We start from the raw sequence: 20,976 nt of genomic DNA, 5'->3' as shown, positions 1-20,976 counted from the left end.
TACCATAGGTCTATGTTCTTACTTGATATGTGATAGGGTAATACAGAATAGCAAATGGTTATTTCCTCAAATTTCATAGCATTAATTCCTCTGTCCCCAAGGGTCAGAGATTAATTATTAGAACCAGAGGTATTTATTCTGATAATATTAAACAACTGGCATTCTGGATTCTAGCAAAGGGCTGCTCTAGGATTCTGATTTATTGAAAACCCATGTCAAGGTGTGTAGATGATATTTTCTGACAAGGAAAGTAAATTACTGGAATGGCACTAGAGCAGAAAGCATTTGGGGGAATGTTTAGCATGCTGAACAATAAACTATACCAGAAAGAGTTTCTTCTTGCCTTCCAGTTAGGGATTTTGAATGGGTACAGTGCTGCAGCTAGTTATATACCACCATGTCTGCATTGCCTTTTTGGCCAAAATATTTGAGGTTCCGCCATCTTTTACATGCTTTAAAACAGGCTGTTACGGGAATACAGCGGAAGACATGAAACTTAAGGAGGCTGCTCTAGGCTACTGGTGAGAGCACAGAATCACAAGTCCCAAGCTCTTCTTCTACCTGCTTGTCTGTCCTTGCTCAGAAGACAATTCTCAGATGTGTTCCTACCTGTTCCTGTCTTGTCCCCTTTCCCCCATCTTACAGAACCACAGAATAACCCAGGTTGGAAGGGACCACGAAAGACCTTCTGGTCCAACCTTCCACGGGAAAGAGAGGCTAGATAAGATTATCTAGCATCCTGTCCAGTCACTTTTTTCCCCCACTGGCTATCAACAGGCTCTTGTTTCAGACAGACTGCAAGAGTCACTGGAGCAAGGCAACAAACTCTTGAATCAGCCAAAAAGCAGTAACTTAAGATGACTCACGTCTAGTGGAAACAGGCTTTATCTGGAAAATTCACAGCCTAACAGCCCTCTGACATTTAGTCATAGATTTGATTAGCAATGGAGCAACCAGCCAAGTCTATGTAGTATTTTTTTCAATCCATGTGAAGGTAGGCAAGATAAATAGACTTGGCTGAATAAAGGTGAGGTAGTCATCCCCTATATGCTAATGTTTATTCTCTAAACTGCACATCCTCACACTTACGTCACTGAAGGAGTCTGACCTTGGCAGAGTCAATAAATTCACAAGCTTTGTCTTAAAAATCTCCATTGGGTAGATACACTAAAATCTATGGTTTGCTATCATAAAGCACTGGCCACATATCAACATCTAGTTGTAATTTATTTCGGTTATAAAATCAAGGTCTGTCTGCAGAGTTTTCGTATGTAACTTCCACTAACAAGACCTTTATCCCTGAAACATAAACTACTGCAACAGGGTGAGGTAGCAAAGAGAAATCAATCCCCCTTGCTGCACACCCTGAAACACAACATAAAGTCCCTTCTGTTACACAGTTCCTGGTATAGGAGTAAGATCGCTATACGCATCTAATGTTTCTTTCTTTGGGAACCCCTTACCCACCACTCCAAGGCCAGTGTGGAAAGAAATGTCCGACAGTTCTATTTGGTTTTGTTTTGTTTTTCTTCATCTCTTCTTCCCCTTCAGAAATGTTCATTCTCACCGATAAATTCATCATCTTTCACTGCCATCTTTAAACTCCTTCTCAGCAAGGCTTGCTACTTTGACCAAGGTGAAGCTTCTCACCTTCCTAAAATGTGATTATTGTAGTGGGAGAGTTGTATGCCCCTAAATTCCTGCCATCTGTTATGTTTGCAGCTGTTTTTTATCTATTTATAGTGCTCAGTGACTGAAAGTAAAAGTTTGGTTTCTGACATCCCCAGCATTATTTTATAACTGATTTATATTTGTTTCAAAATCACGGTACCGTCTGGCAATGAGAATCTGAAAATGAGGCAGCTGCACCTCTTTCTATTAAGCGTACTCGCTTTCTTCTGCTTGGTTCAAATTTTCCCAAGAGATACCAATACTAAAATAAATGCCTAGCAAAAACCAACTTCTGTTTCCTTAGAGCCACAAGATAGCACAATTAACCCTTAGACATCCCTTTCCCTTGTGCTTTCGTGGCGTGTGTAGAAGGCCACTTGTAGCCTCTACAAGAGGACACAAAAATAGTGACATTATAAAAACCTCTAATGGTTTTCGTCTCTTGGAGTTTTAAAGGTCCATCTCAACCAGGGCGCCTGATGAGGATTCTTACAGGTTTCAGTTACTAGCACATCCAAGAAAATTCTCAACATTGGTTCTTAAAGAATTTTATTTTCATTGCACTAGCTTCTCCAAGACAGAAAAATAATGCTTTTGTATTTGGAGTACCTGAGACATTATACTCACCGCATTGCAACTCCTGCATTGCGTCCAATCTTTTGAAGCTCCCGACTACTTAAGGTAAGGGATCAGAGTCGCTTGGATAAAGAAGGTTAAGACATCACTCGGTTGCCATTAACTCTGAAGCCCAGGGAAATGGCTTTCCACAAATCTGCTTTGTGTGGTCAGTCTCACTCCTACGCTGGTAAGGAGGATCTTTTCTTTTTCTCTGCTTTTCAGTAGATCAAGACCCATCAGTGTGCTGGGTAGGTGTCACATAAAATATCTTCAGTCGTAGTGAACTGAACAATGCATTGAGCACTCCAAGTCCAGGGAGTTCCTCTGATACAACAGCATGATTTGGCACAATATTCTTGAAAGGCTTCAGCTCCTCCATCAGCCTGCTACCCAATTTGAATAGTGCTAATTACCAGGAGCCTGCTGGAAATCATCTGTACTGATTTAATCCTACGTGTGGATGCCAACTTCAGCTAAGAGTGCTTCATTTCATGGGGATTAAAGAGATTCTCCCCCATTACGGAGTGCTTGGGCTGTGCTCAGTCTGAAGCTTCTTACTGACATATATAAATAGAGATATAGAGATAAATAGATATTTTTATGGAGATGTTTTATAAGTGGCCTTTACTTTGTGCATGGTAATTATTGCCAAACTCTTGTTATTTAGGAGATACAGAGTGACTGGTTCTGGAGTTTTAGAAAGCAGCCAGCCTTCTCTGTTGCAAGGGGGACTTGGGGTGTGGGCTTGGATTTTGATTTTTATTATCCAGCTATAATTTGCATGGTTTAGATTTGGGTTTTATATCAGTGTCTTTTTTTTTTCCTTTCTGCATTGGTTCTCTGGCAGGGACACACTGGGCTCAAGCAGGAACTTCTCAGTCTTTGAGAGATGGATTGAAGCCATCCGTGTCATTCAACACTTCAGAAACACCTGCTTGGCACAGCCTAAGGTGTCGATCAGCATGTAAGCCTTGAAACACAGTTTCTTCAGCAGGCTATTGGGGTTTTCACAGTTCAGTGAGGTGCTCCTATTTCTCTGTCATTGCTTGGCAAGATAGCAAGCTAGCCACAGCATGGCTATGGGTATATAGCCTCATGAGCAGAAAAAGGGGTCAGGAGAGACTAGAACATGAATGAGGGTTCAGAAGTATTAATAGCTTCATGAACACAGCAGTAGCAAAAGACAGTCAAAATTGCTGCTGAGGCAGGCCACTTTACTTCCTTTTTTCTTTTAGTCCTTTTTCTTTAAATGCTGTTTGTACACCACATCTCTACCGGCCAGCCAGCTCTCAACAACCTGGGCTCTTGGTTAGAGTCAGAAATGCAGTTGTGCTTTCCTATCAGCCTCACTCCTGCTGCTGTGGAGTTGTCTGCACCCAGGAAAGGACCAGGGCCATTAGCTACTAGGAAAGCAAAACCAACCTCTCAGCCCTTCCCTCCAGATCAGGTTGAAAGCCAATCCCAGGGTTATGTGCCTAAAAAGCTGGCCCAGTTTCCTGGCAGGTGAACCAAGACCTTGTCTGTTTGCAGTTATTCCAGTCCACAAGTTTCTTTCTTGAGCACAATTTTCCCATGGGAAGCATAACCAGGATGGGACGGTTACCCTATTTAAACAAAAATGTGTATATTAAAAAAAATCCTAATCTGAAAATATAGTGTATCTGAGATTCCTCTGTTATAGACATTTAGTCTACAGATTTATGGCTACATTTGCTATGTTATGCTTGAATAAACATATAATTCATTGAAATACAGAAGACTGATAAAAGTAACATGATCTCTTTAAGGAGAATAAACTGTTTGTAAATTTATAAAGAGTATAATCTGTTAGGCCTTATTTGAAGTATGTACTGTGGTTTGGTAAAAGTACAACATTAAAAGAGCCTTGCCAGATGAGGACTTGTTTTGGGGTTTTTTTGTGTGTATGTGTGTGTGTACAGTTGCTTTGAATATTTGAAATCTTAATTTAACAAAAAAAACCAAAAAACTCTACGGTCTGGGTGTATGAAAGCCTGAGATGATGTGCAGAGTGCTCTTCAGGTTTCTGTGTATCAGGGGCTCCAGGGAGAGGGCAAGTGTTTCTGTTTTTCTGAATAATTTGGACCCAATTTTGTTTGGAAACAAAAGTGGTTGGTAATGCGAATGACTGGCTGGAGATTTTTAAAAGAAGACTTGATAAGTTATAGTAAGAATTCAGGCTAATGCTGCCACTGCACATCCAACTGGTGTTTATTTAATGAAGGAAAGATCTAGGGAAGCTTTGGGCCCCTCCAGAGCAAGAGCTGTCGTGCCACTGCTCTTTCCCCACACACTGCATACACATCTGCCCTGTTTGGATGGAGTGTTTCCATCCATGCCCAAAAAACACCATGTGCATTTGAATAATGTCTTTATTGCTCATGAGACTACTCATTAGGGGAATAGACATCCTGGAGACTGCTCTCCCTGCAGGCATCCTCCTGCCTGGCCCCTGTGCAGACCAGCAACAGCTGTGTGGGACATGATGGATGGGGACTCCTGCTTCTGCCAGCTCTCCCTCCATGTGCAGCCCAGCTGACACCCATGGATACTGAAGACACACCAATACTGCCAGCAGGACAGAAAACCATGCTCTTGTACACATGAAATGCTGGGTGCTGGCACGGGCACAATGGCCTGCTGCCTCTTTATGCAAGGTTTTTGCTTTTCCTGGTGGAAGACCTCAGCTGGCTCCTTATCGCAGGCAACTCTGTCTCCCCCGCACCACTATGTGAGTCCTACCCTGCAACTAATTCAGCAAGAGAAAAAAACGTCTGTCTGGATAATGAGGGGACAGGGAATCTCATCTCTGACAGTCCTCTGCTTAATTAATTGAATCTCAGGAGCTGCCTTCAGCTTTTCAGTGATGTAGCCCAGGGTAGATCAGATCAAAGGTATATTTCATGCTGTACCGTGGTTTTGTCATGCCCAAAAGCAGATGCCTAGGGACAATGATAATGAGGTAAGTACACGGTGCAGTATACGTGTGATACTTCCTCAGAAGAGCCTCTCAGCTGCCAGCCGTGTGCAGTTTAAGGACTCTCTGGGCCAGAGGTGGTTTTGTATGTTAAGCTGTCTCTTTCATCCCTACTTGCCATGTGGTTGTGCAGAACAAGTGGCATCCTCTCTCAACTCCAGTAATTTCAAAACAGCAAATTGCTGTGATATTTAATTAAAAAAACACCTAGCAACTTTTTTCTTTGCTGGCTAATGAAATAACCTCACCATGTGTTAAAACAGAGATGGCAAATAAAATTTTAAAACCTAATTTGTGCTCCCCACAGTTCCAATTACATCTCTGTATGTGCCTATAAAGATCACTGCATTTTATAATGATACACTGAGGACAAACTGCACAGTCCCAATACCCAGATAAATCTGCAGCCCTGTGTGAATTGACTTCTGACAAGTACTTCCCATCATCACCTAACAAGATTTGTAGCTTGATCCCATGTTCCATGTGCCCTAAAAGATTAATTTTTACCTGTGACTTCCTAATCTATCAGTGTCCATTGCTAGTCATGTTTCTTGTATGAGAGACGGGCAGAGGCTTTGCTTTTTGGAGCTGACTGCTGTTATCCCCCTGCTTAAAGGCAGAAAGAAAGATGGCAGAAAGAAAGCCATGAAAGATGGTTTTGTCAAATCTGCTGCAACACAGGAGGGCCTGGAAAGTTGTTGAACTGAGGGCAAGGATGAAGGGAAGGGGCTGGCCTGGAAAGGCAATGCAGGCAAGGAAAAGATGGGCTCTGTTTCTGTTCTGAATCACCCATCAAAGCTGAGAGGTTGTTTTGTTTTGCTTTGCCTTGATTTCAGAAGTTCCCTTGTGCTAGTTTGATTCTAAATGAAAATCGACTGTGTGGTTGAACAGCACCTTTGGTATATTCATACTGAGGAAGAACTATAGGCAGTGCTACCTCAGAGTCCTGGCTGTCAGTCCTGCTGCTATATGAACCAAGAAAAGCCAGAGGTGCCTGACCTCTCCAAGCCTCTCCATTCCTGTTTACCTTGAAACACCCCTGTGGTGTTTCATGATGTATTCCTGCAGAAATCTCTTCCTAGGTGAGGGTTTTACCTGGCCTTGATGACTGAATCCTGCAAGTGTGGCCATATGCTACAGCAGTTGGCGGCTGGCATAGCTCCTGGCAGAGCTGCTCTCCCCGTAGAGTCAAAAGCCACTGGAGAAGAGCACAAGACAGCTTCAGTTCTTCCACCAACCTTTGTGCTGCTCCTTCATGCCAGGCACAGCTTTTTGTACATCTCCATTTTGTTAGCATCCTTAAGCACACAGCGGATTAAGCATTGTTCCCCACACACCTCAGCTTCTGTCTTCAGTTGAAAGACCTGAAGGTCCTAAAGAGTTCCAGCTACTCCTCTCCCTTCCAACAGATGAGAAGTTCATTGATGCTGAAAACTCATCATTGGGGTGCCTGCTCACCTGTTGAGGTCAGGTGTTTCTGACACCTTTTTCCCAGGAGTGTTAGGCGGGAAACCTTCACTAGCTGGAAAAAGGGCTCCTGTACCTTCTTTTTACTGATGGCTTGATCACTAAGATGAGGTGAAGAACTGCATAGACACAGCAGTTTCAAATTGCTAAGCATCTGAGCAGGATATGGTGAAACAAAGGGTAGAAACCAAGGGCTTAGATGCTTGATTTATAGGGGCTACGGTAAACGTGCATTTTAAATCCCGTTGAACACTAAGCCTCAGAAGTCAATGAGACAGGATTTCCCTTTGCAGACTTGTGCTGGGTAAGCCTGTTAATCTCAAAATCCTTCCATTGTTTCATGAATGGATGTGGTAGGCAGGTTAGCGTTAACTGGCTTTTCTCCATTTCCAGGTGCCTGCACATGTTTATTTAGCTGGCTAAGAAGTGAAGTGAAAGTGTTACTTTTGTATGTAAGGGATTTGTGGGGGAATACTTTCTACTGTCTGAAAGCAAGCTTAGAGGACAGGCATTCAAAATGTAAGGCTTATTTATGAAGTTAGATTTGCTTTTTGAAAGAGAGGGTGATACCAGTCCCTTAAATGGTAGAGGGAGGAAGGAGCAGGAGAGAGCATGGTTTCTGGAAGCCTTCTCATGTGCCCTAGTCTGGCTGCCAGCTTCTTTCCCTAGGCAAGCATTTCTCAGGTTAAGGCACACTCCTGGTTTATTGCTAATTATTCTGGTGGTTCACCACGACCAGCTGTAAAAAACATCCTGTAGGTCTTTGCAGAGCTGTGGTTGCCCATCTACACTGTCCCAGTGTCCTGGTTTGACTGAAAATGGGTTAATTTTCTTTGTGCAGTTAGAAACCTTTCTTTTTTCATAGCTACCACACTCATTATTTGGACTTAGTTTGAGAACAAGAAGATAAGACCCCAGCATAGAGTCAATGTTTTTAATTGCTCTCATCTGAGAGCCAAGGATGTTCTGAGTGCTCTGCCCACAGGTGTGAGGTATCAAGGAAGGGGATATGGATGGGGCAGAGCTTGACCGACATCTGGACTTATCAATAAGAGTATTTCATCCTGTTAGTGTCATGCTTCGTATTTAAGAGTGGGACCTTGCGTTTTGGGCTCTTCCGATCCCTCAGGTTCTTCTCTTCTTCCACTATCTCCCTCTCTCTGGGGGTAGCCGGGAAGCTCAGTCGGGACATTTAGCTCAGCCTTTTGCCATCCTGCAGAGGCCTCTGGGCTTTTCTGCCTTTTTCCAGTCTTTTCTGTCTCTGGGATCGGCTGTTCAGATCAGTTGTGGCTTGCTGGGACTGGCTGCTCAATCGTGAACAGGGTTCATGAGGAATTGCCTTGAGTATTTTTTATTTCTATTTTATAGATTTTTATTTATATATTTACTAGTAGTGTATTAGTATTTTGATATTTTATTAAACTGTGTTTATCTCAATCCAAGTTTCTCCCTTCCCTTTTGATTCTCTCCCCTGTTGGAGGCATGGGGAAGGGGGTGAGTGAGCAGCAATCATGGTTGTATTGCTAGCTCGGGTTAAACCAGGACACCCAACCACCAGTCTTCACACCAAGCAACGTGTTGTGCAAGAAGTGCTCTGTTGTTGTCCCCTGTGTGCAGGAAGCTGTGAAAAAGGTGAACCTGTGTGTCATGACATAGAAACCTGGACGTGGGGATTAAGGTGCCCTGAGAGTTACCATCAGGCAAGAACTCACAGTTCCCACCATAGCAGGAGCACCATGGCAATTTTAAGTGGGACTGGCCCTGCAGGTAGGCAACCAAATGGAAGCAAATAGGTCAAAACTTTGCTCGCATCTGCTGCTGCCCAGAAGGAAAGTTTGCAGGTGTGTGGTGATAATGTTGACAGGCTAAAGGAGGGTGAGCAGGCATGCTCAGGACCTGCAAAAGTAGTGCCCAGTTTGAAGACACACTCCCTTTTTCAGTTGACACTGATTTTAATTCATCCCTGATGAGGCTGTCAGCTTTCCAGGCCTGCTTTTCCAGATATGCCTCGGAGACCCACACTGAGGTTTTAGCTGCTGGCTTCCCACAACCCATTTGGCAGTGGATAAACCGCAGGACTGCAAACACACCTCCGTGCAGCTGAGGATGCAATCAGATCCCCTCCCAGTGCAGCCAAGGCTAGAAGTCTTTTAGCCCTGGTTAACCAGGCACCAGCCCAGGCCACTGCACCCTGTCTGCAACAAGCAGAAGGGCAGCAGGTTTCACAAACCCCTAATAAAGCAAATTGCTTGAATGGTGTTAGGGCTTCCAAACCTAACCAGGTGCTTTGCTACTGCCTAGAAGAAATTTCTGCACTGCTCTCCTTCCACCTTTCTAGTTTTCTCCCATTTGTAAAGGCCACAAGGACTCTTTCACACTAGCAGAAAGAAGAATTACTCTGATGCATTGTAGTAAGTTGCAATACATTGCATTGACTTGTTTTTCCTCTTATTTTTCCACTTCTGCTTCTTGTACAACTGATTTTGGGACCAAGCGTGCAATTCCAATTCACTCACAGTGCCACAGCATGGACCAGTTACCTAAGATAAAGGGATTTGGTAAAAAAACGTGAATTATTTGATTATACACCAAAAGCACCCATCATTTTTCTGCATCAGGCAAGAATGAGTGTTGCCTAGGAACCATAAATCAGGTAACACCATAAATCAGGTGGCATTCCAACCTTAGCTTCTTTTGCACTTCTATTCTACTCTTTTGAAATTACTAAATGCTTACATTTGCCTGTAATTTTGTAGGGTTTTGTCCCTCATCCTAAGAAAGTGTTCTGTGAAGGTCCATTACTGCTTCTTTTTCTTACAGACATCAACTGCTTTTAAGACCATCCCTGGGCACACTGAGGAGTCACAGGCAGGAATTTGAGGGAAAAGAATGGGGAAAAGCATCATGATGTTATCGTGGCCTGTCACAAGTGTGATTAAGGCTGGCAGGCAAACAGAGGCAGAGGAGCAGAGGGAAGGCAGTACAAAGGACAGAAGAGTGACACTCATCACCAGCAGCATGGCTGGCAGCTCCTGGCCAGAGGTGACGTAGGGGTGGGAGGCCAGGCAAGCCTGTGTAGCCCTGAAGACGTGAGCGTCATTTCATTACTAATGGCAGTGAGGATGGGAGAACATAATGGTGACCCTTTCCACATGTAAAGAGGTTGCTGCGGATAGCAGTGTAAGGTATTGTCCACTTTCTGGACGATATAAGAAGTGGTGAGAAAATGGACAGGGAGGAAAAAACAGAAATGCCAAAATTGCTGGAGTCAGTTTAGGAGCTTTTGGGTGGCATTCTAGCATTTCTAGTGCTAATGACAGACATTGTCATTAGAGACTCAGACTCCATAAACACAATAATATTTATCAGCTTGCTTTCTCCATCTCACTTCTTCCATTAATATTTCCACTTGCTGCAAAGGATGCCCTTGAGATTTATGGCTGTAGAGCAATGGCATTTTGGACTTCTGTCAGGAATTGCATTTTGTTACCAGAAGCTCAATATGAATTTTGGAACAAAGATAACTATACAAATCTGTTTAAAAAAAAAACAACAACCAACCAACCAACAACAACAAAAAACAAACAAACAAACAAACAACAAACCCCAGAAAACAACAACAAAAACCACACAAAAAACCACCCACACCACTAAATTGAAAAAAAATTTACCAAATTTCTAGTAACCAAATAATAATCAGAAAATGAATATGCTAACAGCGACTGACTATGATCTGTTGTGCACTGACTGACTATGATCTGGGGAAAGGTCTTCTTCCCTCCCACCCCTGCAAGACTCGGTAAGGAGAAAAATGAGGAATCCTGGTGTACAAAACATGCTATTCAACTTCCGTTCTCAGTTGTTTTACCTCTCTGTAAATCCACACCACAGAATTAAAAACCAGTGGATTCAAACAGCCAACAGAGCCTCAAAGCACACTCTTTGCTTCTAAACAATAATTTTCTTTCAGAATATTTCCTGCTATACAACAGAGCAAGTGATTCTGAGAGTTTGTGACTGCAAATCCCCAGTGCAGGTATGAGTGAAATGAGCAGCAGAGTTAGTTATTTCCCTTTCCACACAATGGCAATATTGAGATCATCTTGCCAGCACTGAATATTAATACAGTTGCAAATTATGGATGTGCATGTGAACTCCCGTGGCAATCTTTGCCTCCCCAGCAAAAGCACAGTGTGGCTGGCATCCTGGTATCACCAGCGCCATCTGAGCTCCATAAATGGTTTGCTGTACTGTCAGATTATAAAATCAATGAACTGTTGGTTTTTCTTAACCCTGTCACACAAACATTCAGTCACTGCATTACTGTGCAGCACCTCCTAGTGCAGTTCCTCAGCTTTGACTACAGAATAAAATTAATTGGGCTGGCCACCTGCTCTCTGGATTAACTAGTTGCTGTCAGAGTGCATCGTCTAAGCATCTCAGCATGGCAAGGACCTCAGCAGAGTCAAAAGGCAGTGTCTCACAGGTGGAGATGACAGCCCCTCCACCTTGCTCTGAATCCAGAAAAGCTCCTCAAAAGAGAATTTCACAAATGCAAATTTAAAACAAACAAACAAAAGCCAGGCAAAAGCAGCACATGGTTTACTTCCCCAGCTGCGGTGTCCATTCTAACAAATGCAGAGCTCCTGTACAAGATGTCGAGAGCAAGGTCCCTGGACCTGAGCAAAACAAAGCACATCAGCAGGGCCTCTGTGGAGCTCTTCAGAGAGGCCAGAGAAGGAAGATAGAATGGGACATGGGAAAGCAAAGACGAAGCAAAGCAGCAGGCTGGGTGCAGACAGTCCTTGTGTGACTTAGTGCTTTTCCACTTTAAAAAAGGGTAGGAAAAAAATTATCATCCCATTCTATTATTGGGAACATGCTATGGAAAACCTGTGAGAAAGGCTAGTTCTTACATTGTTCGTTTGTGTAGGTCATTTAGCAGTCTCGAAAGATGCAAGATGGAGAGAGCTAGCATCCATTTACTCTAGAGAGTTAAAAAGAGGGATGGGAACATTGGAAATCTGTGGTGCAACCACAAAAACCTGGAAACTCTAGATTTGTCCTCATTCTCAGTTTCTTAGAGGTTTTTGTGTTAGTTTTTTTTTTTTTTTTCTTTTAACTGTGCCTAAAATTAAATTTCAGATAAGCAGATTTTTCTGGTTTATATATTTTGCTGAGAACCCAATATTGGTGTGGGTGTATAAATGTGCCTGTTTCTATTAATATAAAAATCACTTATAGCAAGTTAATCTAAAGAGTGCCATCTACCGCTTGTAAGAACAAGTCACATGCACAGCGCAGCGAAGTTGGGTGCTGGATGTGGCTTCCTGCATGAAGCTGGTGTTATGATATGAGGACTTCAGGTATCTCAGACCATTTAAGTTCCTTCTTGGGACCAACCCAAAGCTGGGACACCAGCTGCATGGGCCAGCAGTCCCAGCAGCACTGTAATTCTCCTGCCGACAATGTTGCAAAGGATTTTTTTGTTTTTCCTTTTTCTTTCTCAGGTTAGTTCTGAGATTATAATCTCAAGGCAAGCAAATCTTAACCTCTCTCTGCACCAAGACTTCCAGGCTTGGCTGCTGACAGGATGCGCCAGAGCTGGCAAAGAGCCTGAAGGCACACAGTAAATCTGACCGGTGACACAGGGTGACCACGGGACAGCAATTAACCTGGTGTGCCAGTTGCTGGCATTGTTTCTCTTTCTTCATCTGAGACTGGCACTGTGTGAATGCTTCCCTTCAGAAAGCTCTTCTGCTCAGTCTCATGGTCCATCTCTTTAGAAAGAAAGCGGGACAGTTCCATGAGAAGTAACTTCCTCATCAGGAACACAATACCTCCAGGAGGCAATACTCTCCAAACACAATAATAGAGTATAGAAAAAAAGCCTGGGCTTTTGGGGGTGCATCTAATCCAATCAATGTGTCATTCAGAGACAAAATTAAGCATATGACACTTTTCATTTACAAGTACAGACAGCAAAACCTGACCTGCTGGGAAACCAGGAAATTGTATTTGATCTTCCTGTTCACATTACATGTGGTTTATTTTTGGCAAACTAAACTACTCACTTCAAAGAGAATGGCAAAAAGCTGCACCCAGTTCAGCTGGGGAAAGAGCCCCCTGAGAAGCACGTCCCACCAGGCCAACTCTGTCACACAGGAAGGGTGACACACGGGACACTGAACCCCAGGCTCCTGCAACCATGTTCTGGGCACTTTCACAAGTGGCACTGAAGAGCACACTGTCCTCCAAAACAAGAGGAAAATCACAGCCAAGTTTTCAGAAATGAAACTCGAAACAGAGAGAGAAACCACCCAAGAATTAATTAAATGAAGGTACCACTCAAGGCTGCCCAGAAGTTTGGTGTCCAGCCTCAAGCTGAGTGTCCAGCTCCAACCCACCCCTACCCCGAGGTGACACTGAGACCCCGTAGACATCAAGGAGAGCAGCGGGGCTGGATGTCCATCCTGGCTGAGCTGTGGTGGGTGCCACGATGTGCTGCTTGGGGCTGGGTGCTGGCACCTGCCTGCCGAATGAGACAGACACTGAGACAGAGGAACGAAAACAGAAAAGAAGGGGACAGGAAGTGGGACAGAAGGACAGCAAGAGGAAAAAAGGGGCAGGGGACAGGACACGGGTGGAGAAAGAAGCAGTAGAAACAGAGGGATAGGTAGAAAATAAAAATATAAGAAGAAGTACATGGGAGAGAAAGAGAAAGACAAGGAAAAGGAGCAGGACACATTGTCAGAGAAACACAAAGGTAAAAGGACAGGGTGACAAAGAGGCAGAAAAAAGGGTTAGGGAGGCAGGACAAAGAGAGAGACAGGCAAAAACAAGAGACAGGGAGCAGGACATAGATGGAGGTAAAAAAGCCTGGACTGGGCAACAGGACAGAGATGAGCAAAAAAAAAAAACCCAGCATTGGGCTGCAGAACAAAGGTGGAGTGAGAAATGACAGCAGCAGGAAGCAGGACAGAGTGACAGAAAGAAAAGAAAAACAGAAGCGGGAGCAGGAGAGAAAAGTATTGGGGGGGCAGAGAAAGGGAGAAGGACAGAGAAACAGAGGAGGAATGAGAGGGGCCAGGAGCAGGACAGAGAGCAACAAGGGAAAAAGAAATGGGCAGCAGAACAAATGGAAGGAGAGACAAAGATGGGCAGGAAGCAGGACAAAGGGATGGAAGAAGAAAAGAATAGTGATGGGCTGCAGGACTGAGATGGAGGAATTTTTAAAAAAAGACACAGGGAGCAGGACAGAGCAACAGAGAAAGAGCAAAGGAACAGTGGACAGGACAGCACTGAAGGAAAAAAACAACTGTGATGGACAACAGGACAAAGAGATGGAGAAAGGAAAACTAGAGCAAGAGAGAGATGAAAGAAGGGACAGCCGGCTGGACCCAGGAATGTAGTGAGAAAGGATAAGACCTGCAACAGGACAGAAAGACAGAAAAAAGGAAAAAAGGACAGAAGGACAGCAAGAGGGGAAAAAAGAATCTGGACAAGGAGAAAGAAGCAGCAGGAAAAGAGGAAGAGAGGCAGAATGAGGAAGAGGGAGAAAGAGAGAGAAAGAAAAATAAGGGATGGAGCCAGGAAAGAGATGGGGAAAAAAGGCTGGGGTGGGCAGCAAGGCAGAGAAGGAGTAAAAAAAAGAAGAGAGGTGGGGATAGGGGCAGGGAGCAGGACAGAGGGATATAGCAAGAAATGATGGGGCAAGGAACAGGACAGAGGGACAGGCAAGAGTAACGACAAGAAAGAGAAAACGAAGCACAGTGAGCAGCACAGATGGATGGAGAAAGAGAAATAGAATTCAGGAGGAAGAGGTGGAGAAAACAGTCAGGGAGCAGCACAGAGGGACAGAGAGAGAAGAGATTAACAGGAAGAAGAACAGGGATGCTGGGATACAGAATGTAAAAACACAGTAAGAGTGAACAAGAGAGAGTAATAGAGAAAGCAAGAGAAGTAGAAAGAAGGAGAGGGGAACACAAGGTCAGGGAGGGACATGTGCAGGCAGAGACACCAAGAACAGGGAACAGGCCAGAGAGACTGGGAGAAACAGAGAAGGTCGCGTATCAGGACAAAGAGACAGAGAAGGAAAAAGCTGAGATGGCTGAAGCACAGAGAGAGACAGGAAAAAAAAGAGGCACAGGGAGCAGGAAAGAGGCGCAAAGAAAGGTAGGATGACAAAGAGAGAGAGAGGGACTTGGAGAAAAGAGAAATGAGGGACAGAGAGCAGAGCACAGTAATAGAGAGAGGAAGAGAGGTACACGGAAGTGAAAAACATACAAAGAGGGAAAGGCCATGGGGGCAAGGGACAGGGAGGTAGTGAGATGCAGCAGAGCAGTGACGTGGCCCCAGGGGCCCGGGACTCACTGGAGCTCTGACTCTCTGCACTGCCAGGCAAATTTTAGAGTTCAGGCACTTCTCCATCTCTGTCTGTCTGTTCTTTCCTCCCTTCCTCTTCTGTAGCTCCAGTCGCTTGCCTGTCCTCCACCTAAGAGAACACATCAGTGTCTTACAGCTCTTACAACACGAGGCTTCCCAGATACAAACCATACACACCCTCATACACACCGCAGGGCCATACAACACTTTTCCTGCCATACAGAGACCCTGTGGTGCACATACGTGATCTGCTCCGCTGAGGGCTGCTCACAGGGACCCTTCCTCACCTGGAGGGCACATTGTCTCTTGCCTGAAGCTGAAGGCAGCAGCTCTTGGGATCCCCTTCTTTTCATTCTGCAGCTGCTTTAGATTTTCCTGATCACTTCAGCCTCAGCAGCACCTCTCCAAAGCCAGCAAGTGCCCACCTGCACCTTTCCCCCCGCCCCAGGAGAACAAGGCCAGAAAAGCCCATGCACACCTGAGCCAGATGTATCACAGAATCACAGAATGTTAGGGATTGGAAGGGACCTTGAGAGATAGTCTAGTCCAGTTCCCCTGCTGGAGCAGGAACACCTAGATGAGGTTACACAGGAAGGTGTCCAGGCAGGGTTTGAATGCCTCCAGAGGAGGAGACTCCACAACCTCTCTGGGCAGCCTGTTCCAGTGTTCTGTCACCCTCACTGAGAAGAAGTTTTTTCTCAAATTTATGTGGAACCTCTTGTGTTCCAGTTTGCACCCATTGCCCCTTGTCCTATCATTGGTTGTCACAGAGAAGAGCCTGGGTCCATCCTCCTGACACTCACCCTTTATATATTCGTAAACATTAATAAGGTCACCCCTCAGTCTCCTCTCCTCCAAGCTAAAGAGACCCAGCTCTCTCAGCCTTTCCTCATAAGGGAGATGCTCCACTCCCTTAATCATCTTCGTTGCCCTACACTGGACTCTCTCCAGCAGCTCCCTGTCCTGCTTGAACTGAGGGGCCCAGAACTGGACACAATATTCCAGATGTGGTCTCACCAGGGCAGAGTAGAGGGGAAGGAGAACCTACACCCTCCTTGTAATACACCCCAGGATGCCATTGACCTTCCTGGCCACAAGGGCACAGTGCTGGCTCATGGTCATCCTGCTGTCCACCAGGACTCCCAGGTCCCTTTCCCCTGCACTGCTCTCTAATAGGTCATTCCCCAACTTCTACTGGACCCTGGGGTTGTTCCTGCCCAGATGCAGGACTCTACACTTTCCCTTGTTATATTTCATTAATTTTTTCCTTCCCAATTCTCCAGCCTGTCCAGGTCTCGCTGGATGGTGGCACAGCCTTCTGGTGTGTCAGCCACTCCTCCCAGTTTGGTGTCATCAGCAAACTTGCTGACAGTACACTCTATTCCCTCATCCAAATCATTGATGAATATATTGAATAATATAGGCCCCAGTACTGACCCCTGAGGCACTCCACTAGACACAGGCCTCCAACTGGACTCTGCCCCATTGATCACAACTCTCTGGCTTCTTCCCTTCAGCCAGTTCGCAGTCCACCTCACTACCCAATCTTCCAGACCGTACTCCCTCAATTTATCTGTAATGTAGCAACAACATCCCCAGGGCCCCAGTGTGGTGTCTGGCAGAGGAACAAACCAGCAGCTATGATTCCTGCAGCTGCCCCAGCTGGACCCTCCTGCTGCAGGAGCTCCTGCAGATCCTGCTCCTGTGCGTGGAAACAGGTATGCTTATAAATGCTTGTCTGTCCACATGCAGGTGCCTTGATGTGGGCTCTATTCATCCATATGCTGGTGTGAGGGCACAACTGTGCTGTTTGTTGAAAAGGTACTGCATATGTGGACAGATAGAAGGGAACTCTGCTAGTAAAGGAACCAATACAGAAGGAGGCAAAACTGAAAGTTGCGCCATGCTCTCTTTTTCCCTTGGCCGACTCTTCACAGTCACGCAAAGAAAGATGCTTAGTAATCGATCTACAAGAGAAATATAACAGAAGATGTCATAACAAGAAAGAACAGCAGGGCATCTGTTCACAAGCTTGTCTGTGATACATGGTTGAACGTAAAACTGTTCCTGCTCCTGTGAGAGTAAATACCTTTCCTGTAATAATTCGGTAGTTTTGCAGAGGTCTAAGTGGTGGTGCCACTACAGACTTGAGCCTGTGATTGTGGACACACTGCGCCTAAAAGCTGGGGTCTGTGTAAGCACCTGTGGTATCTGTCCGACTCTCCACACGCACGTGAGTTCATGTCATTCTGTCAACAAGCACATGTGTTAATGTCGCTGCATATGTACATCTGTGCTGGCGTGTGAGCTCAACTGCATGGGTTTGTTGAAACTCTGTTTGTTGTGCCTGTCTGTAACCCAACAACCATGATGCTCATCTGAACAGATAGAAGGGAAATCAGCTGGTTAGATGAAACAAAACACAAACAAGGTAGAAATGAAATTTGTTCCATACAGTCTGTTTCCCTTCAGTGACTTTTCACAATGACACAAAGAAAAGATCTGTTAGAGAAATGTTTCCAAACAGGTCATTTTTAGCAAAAGAACAGCAGAGCCCGTGTTAAAGAGCTTTTGGTTTTGTGGCTGCATGTATACAAGTTCATGTGTCTGTGAGTGTACAAACATCTGTGTAGGAGTTTGTCAGTCTGCACAGAGGTATATGTGGTTGTACATTTATACATGTGGGTAGTGATGCTTTTGGATGTTCTTCTGTGTGTGGACATGCATATGTGTTGGTCCATGTCTGTGCACATGCATGTGTGTTTATATGGAAGCTTATTTATACAAGAGCTGTAGCATGTGCACAACTGTGAGTGTTTGGGAAAAAGTTTCTGCATATAGGTAGCTGACCTCTCCTGTGCTTGCATGTGGACACACAAGCGACATGAAGAGGAGCTGCTAAATTAATTTATACTGTGATTAAGTTACGAAGGACGCACCCATCATTAACCAATTGATGTGATAAATGCTTTCTAACCATCTACAAAACAAGAGGATATTTTCAAGTTTTAGATCCTTCTGCATGACAAGAGGAAGACAGAAGATTAAGTAATACATTGTTTAGAAGCAGACTGTAATTTTACTAGTAATTAATAGATGTATTCTAAGAAAGAAACTCATCAATTACTTATGTGTTTACTAGTTGCTCTTCCGCGAAGAGCTGCCGACGTGGAGAGGTCAGTCAGCAACACAAGAAAACACACTCAGAAGCCTCCCTGGAAAGAGACTGCAGTACCTGACAAGTGTGCTAGATGGAAGCAAAGACCGTGAAATAAATAACTCCACACTACCCTTATTTTTAAGCAACTATTTCTTAATATAGACGAAATGTATGTGAAAAATTTCCAAAAATCGTAATGAATATGCAATAATTGTGTGAATAGAAGCAATGCAAGAACGTCTAGTCGTTGGAGCACTTCAGGTGGATAATCCCCACAGTTTCCCAGTGCTGTTAATAAAGAATGCCTGCTTAACAATGTAATTGACTTTGTTAAGTTTACTTCTCTGTTTCAGATAGCTTCCACGAAAGGTTCAGAAACAGAAGAAAGCAGAACTGAAAGTTGTGCCATGCAATCTGTTTTCCTTGGCAGACTCTTCACAGTTGCACAAAGAACAATGCTTAGCAGTAGCGTTCAAAGGGAAATGTAATCAAAGAGCTTATATCAGCAAAGAACAACGGAGAGTGGGTGCAGAAGCGTGTGCCTGATATGTGGGTGTACAGACAACTGTGAGCATTCTCACGTGTGCGTACTTTTTTTTGCTTTTGCACACAGGCACACATGACTGCAACGGTATAAAGCTGTCCAGAATTAAAAGTTGATCTTCATCATCTGTTTCTCTTGCCAGAATCTTACACTTGCATGAAGAATAACATTATAGCGCTAGGTCTAGAAGAAAAACACCTTTCCTGTAACAGTTTGGTAGTTTTGCAAAGTTCTAAGTGGTGGCATGACTATGACTAGGATACCACAGATTCGACCTTCTGATTGTGGACATACCGTGCCTAAATGTTGGCGGGGGGGTGTGTAAGCGCCTGCAGTATCTATCCGTCTCTCCACACACATACGAGTACATGCCTTTCTGTCAACAAGCAGGTGTGTTAATGTTCCTCCTACAAGGCATGAGCCACATACCTCCCCAACACCTACAGGGCTGCTTGGACAAACCCTGGGGCTGACAAGCAGCAGATCACAACATCACATGGGGAAAAAGAAAACCTTTCATGAAAGCATGTGATACAGCATTATAAAACACAGCAAAATACACTGAACTCTGAAGTCTAGGGGAATTTAAAAGACTTTTCTAGTAGAGAGAAATTCTATTTTTTTTCCCTCCATCATTAAAGCCACCTGAGGAGGTCCCCTGAAGACGGATGTTCAGTTTGTCACGAAAATACAATAGCATTTTGGAAGTTGAAAGTTTACAAAATCCTGGCATTTGCACAGGCAGAAGTATGCAGAAGCTTGTGAGGTACGTTGTTTGAGTTTTGCTTTATTCCCGCTTGCACCCACAACACTCACTATTTGAAAAGCTGAAAACAACTCCTCCAGGATTAACCCATGATGAACCATTCTAGCAATTATCCCCTGCAGCACCAAGCGTTGTGTTCTGTTTTACATACTTTGGCACGCAGTGATGGGAAAGCAAGTGGCAGTCTAAGTCAATAGCTTCTCTACAGGCTCAACTCTGAAGTTCTACAGCTGATGGGAGCTGGCTTCAACAGGAGGAAAACCAGCCTGGATGGGGAGACTAATCCTGTGCCCCTCGGATGTCTTCTAAGGGGATCATTTGGCATTTTGTATGCACAATTTATAGCAGCACAGAGTGGGCCAGAGGACACCAGCATTTATGGATGAAGTTGCCACCATGTTATCTCCCAGTCCCAAAGACATTCAATGTTCTCAGTCACAGAAGGATGCTTGCAACAGTGGGGAAGCAGAGGATGGACCTCACGAGGAAGTGAACCATTCTCTGAACCACCTACAAATGACAGATGAACCCTTGACTGCTACCCTTCAGATGCATGGATTTTGCTGCTGGATGCTTATCACAACATGCACCTTTTGATTCTTTGAGGTATCCTGAGGCAACAAAAGCTTTAGTTGCATGTTTTAGCTCTGAAAGACATCTTTCCTGTCTCCTCATTATAAGGGCTGTTGTCTCTGACTTGGTCAGACCAATAATCCCAAGCAAATCAATAGTATAGCTGACTCTCTCTTTACTTGCCCTAATGGGCCTTGGAGATGAATACAGAGGTTTGGTGTCTTTAGACATACTATGGTCCTCTATAGATAGCATCACTGAGCTAAAACTATTGTGTGCTGTCTTACACAGAAATCATCACTACCATTGCTTGACCTGAATCCATCAGACTAGTTTTACCTGACCCAGCCGAGAGCAGGCAATTGCAAGGCAACCAGGGCACGTTGGTGACCAGCTGTAGGAGAGTCCTGGTCTTTAACTCTGTCAACTCTTTTGTGCCAGGCCGCAGCAAAAAGTTACACAGTGCTCAAAACTAGCAAGCATGGCAGGTATTAGGATGGAAGAGAAGGGTTCGACAAAAGACTGATAGAAGTTGTGAGAGGTAGTAACCTCCAGGGGAGCAATATGGGCTGGCAAGCAAACAGCAAGCTTGTCACCAAAGACAGGAGGTCCCAAAGCAAGTCAGAGAGTCAAGGAGACAGGTACTCAGGGATGTAAACCACAAGGTGGTCACAACACACATAGGTTGTTTAGGAAAAGCTGAGAGACCTTTTCATATGGTACTATTTAATACATTTTTTTAAAAAAAAATTAAATCACTTGTATTTCCTGTAAGACCAGCTTATTGGTGTTTAAAA

The sequence above is a fragment of the Patagioenas fasciata genome, chromosome 2 (assembly GCF_037038585.1).
Source record: "Patagioenas fasciata isolate bPatFas1 chromosome 2, bPatFas1.hap1, whole genome shotgun sequence".
Lineage (NCBI taxonomy): Eukaryota > Metazoa > Chordata > Aves > Columbiformes > Columbidae > Patagioenas > Patagioenas fasciata.
The sequence above is the reverse complement of the archived record's forward strand: the minus strand, read 5'-3'. Positions refer to the sequence as shown.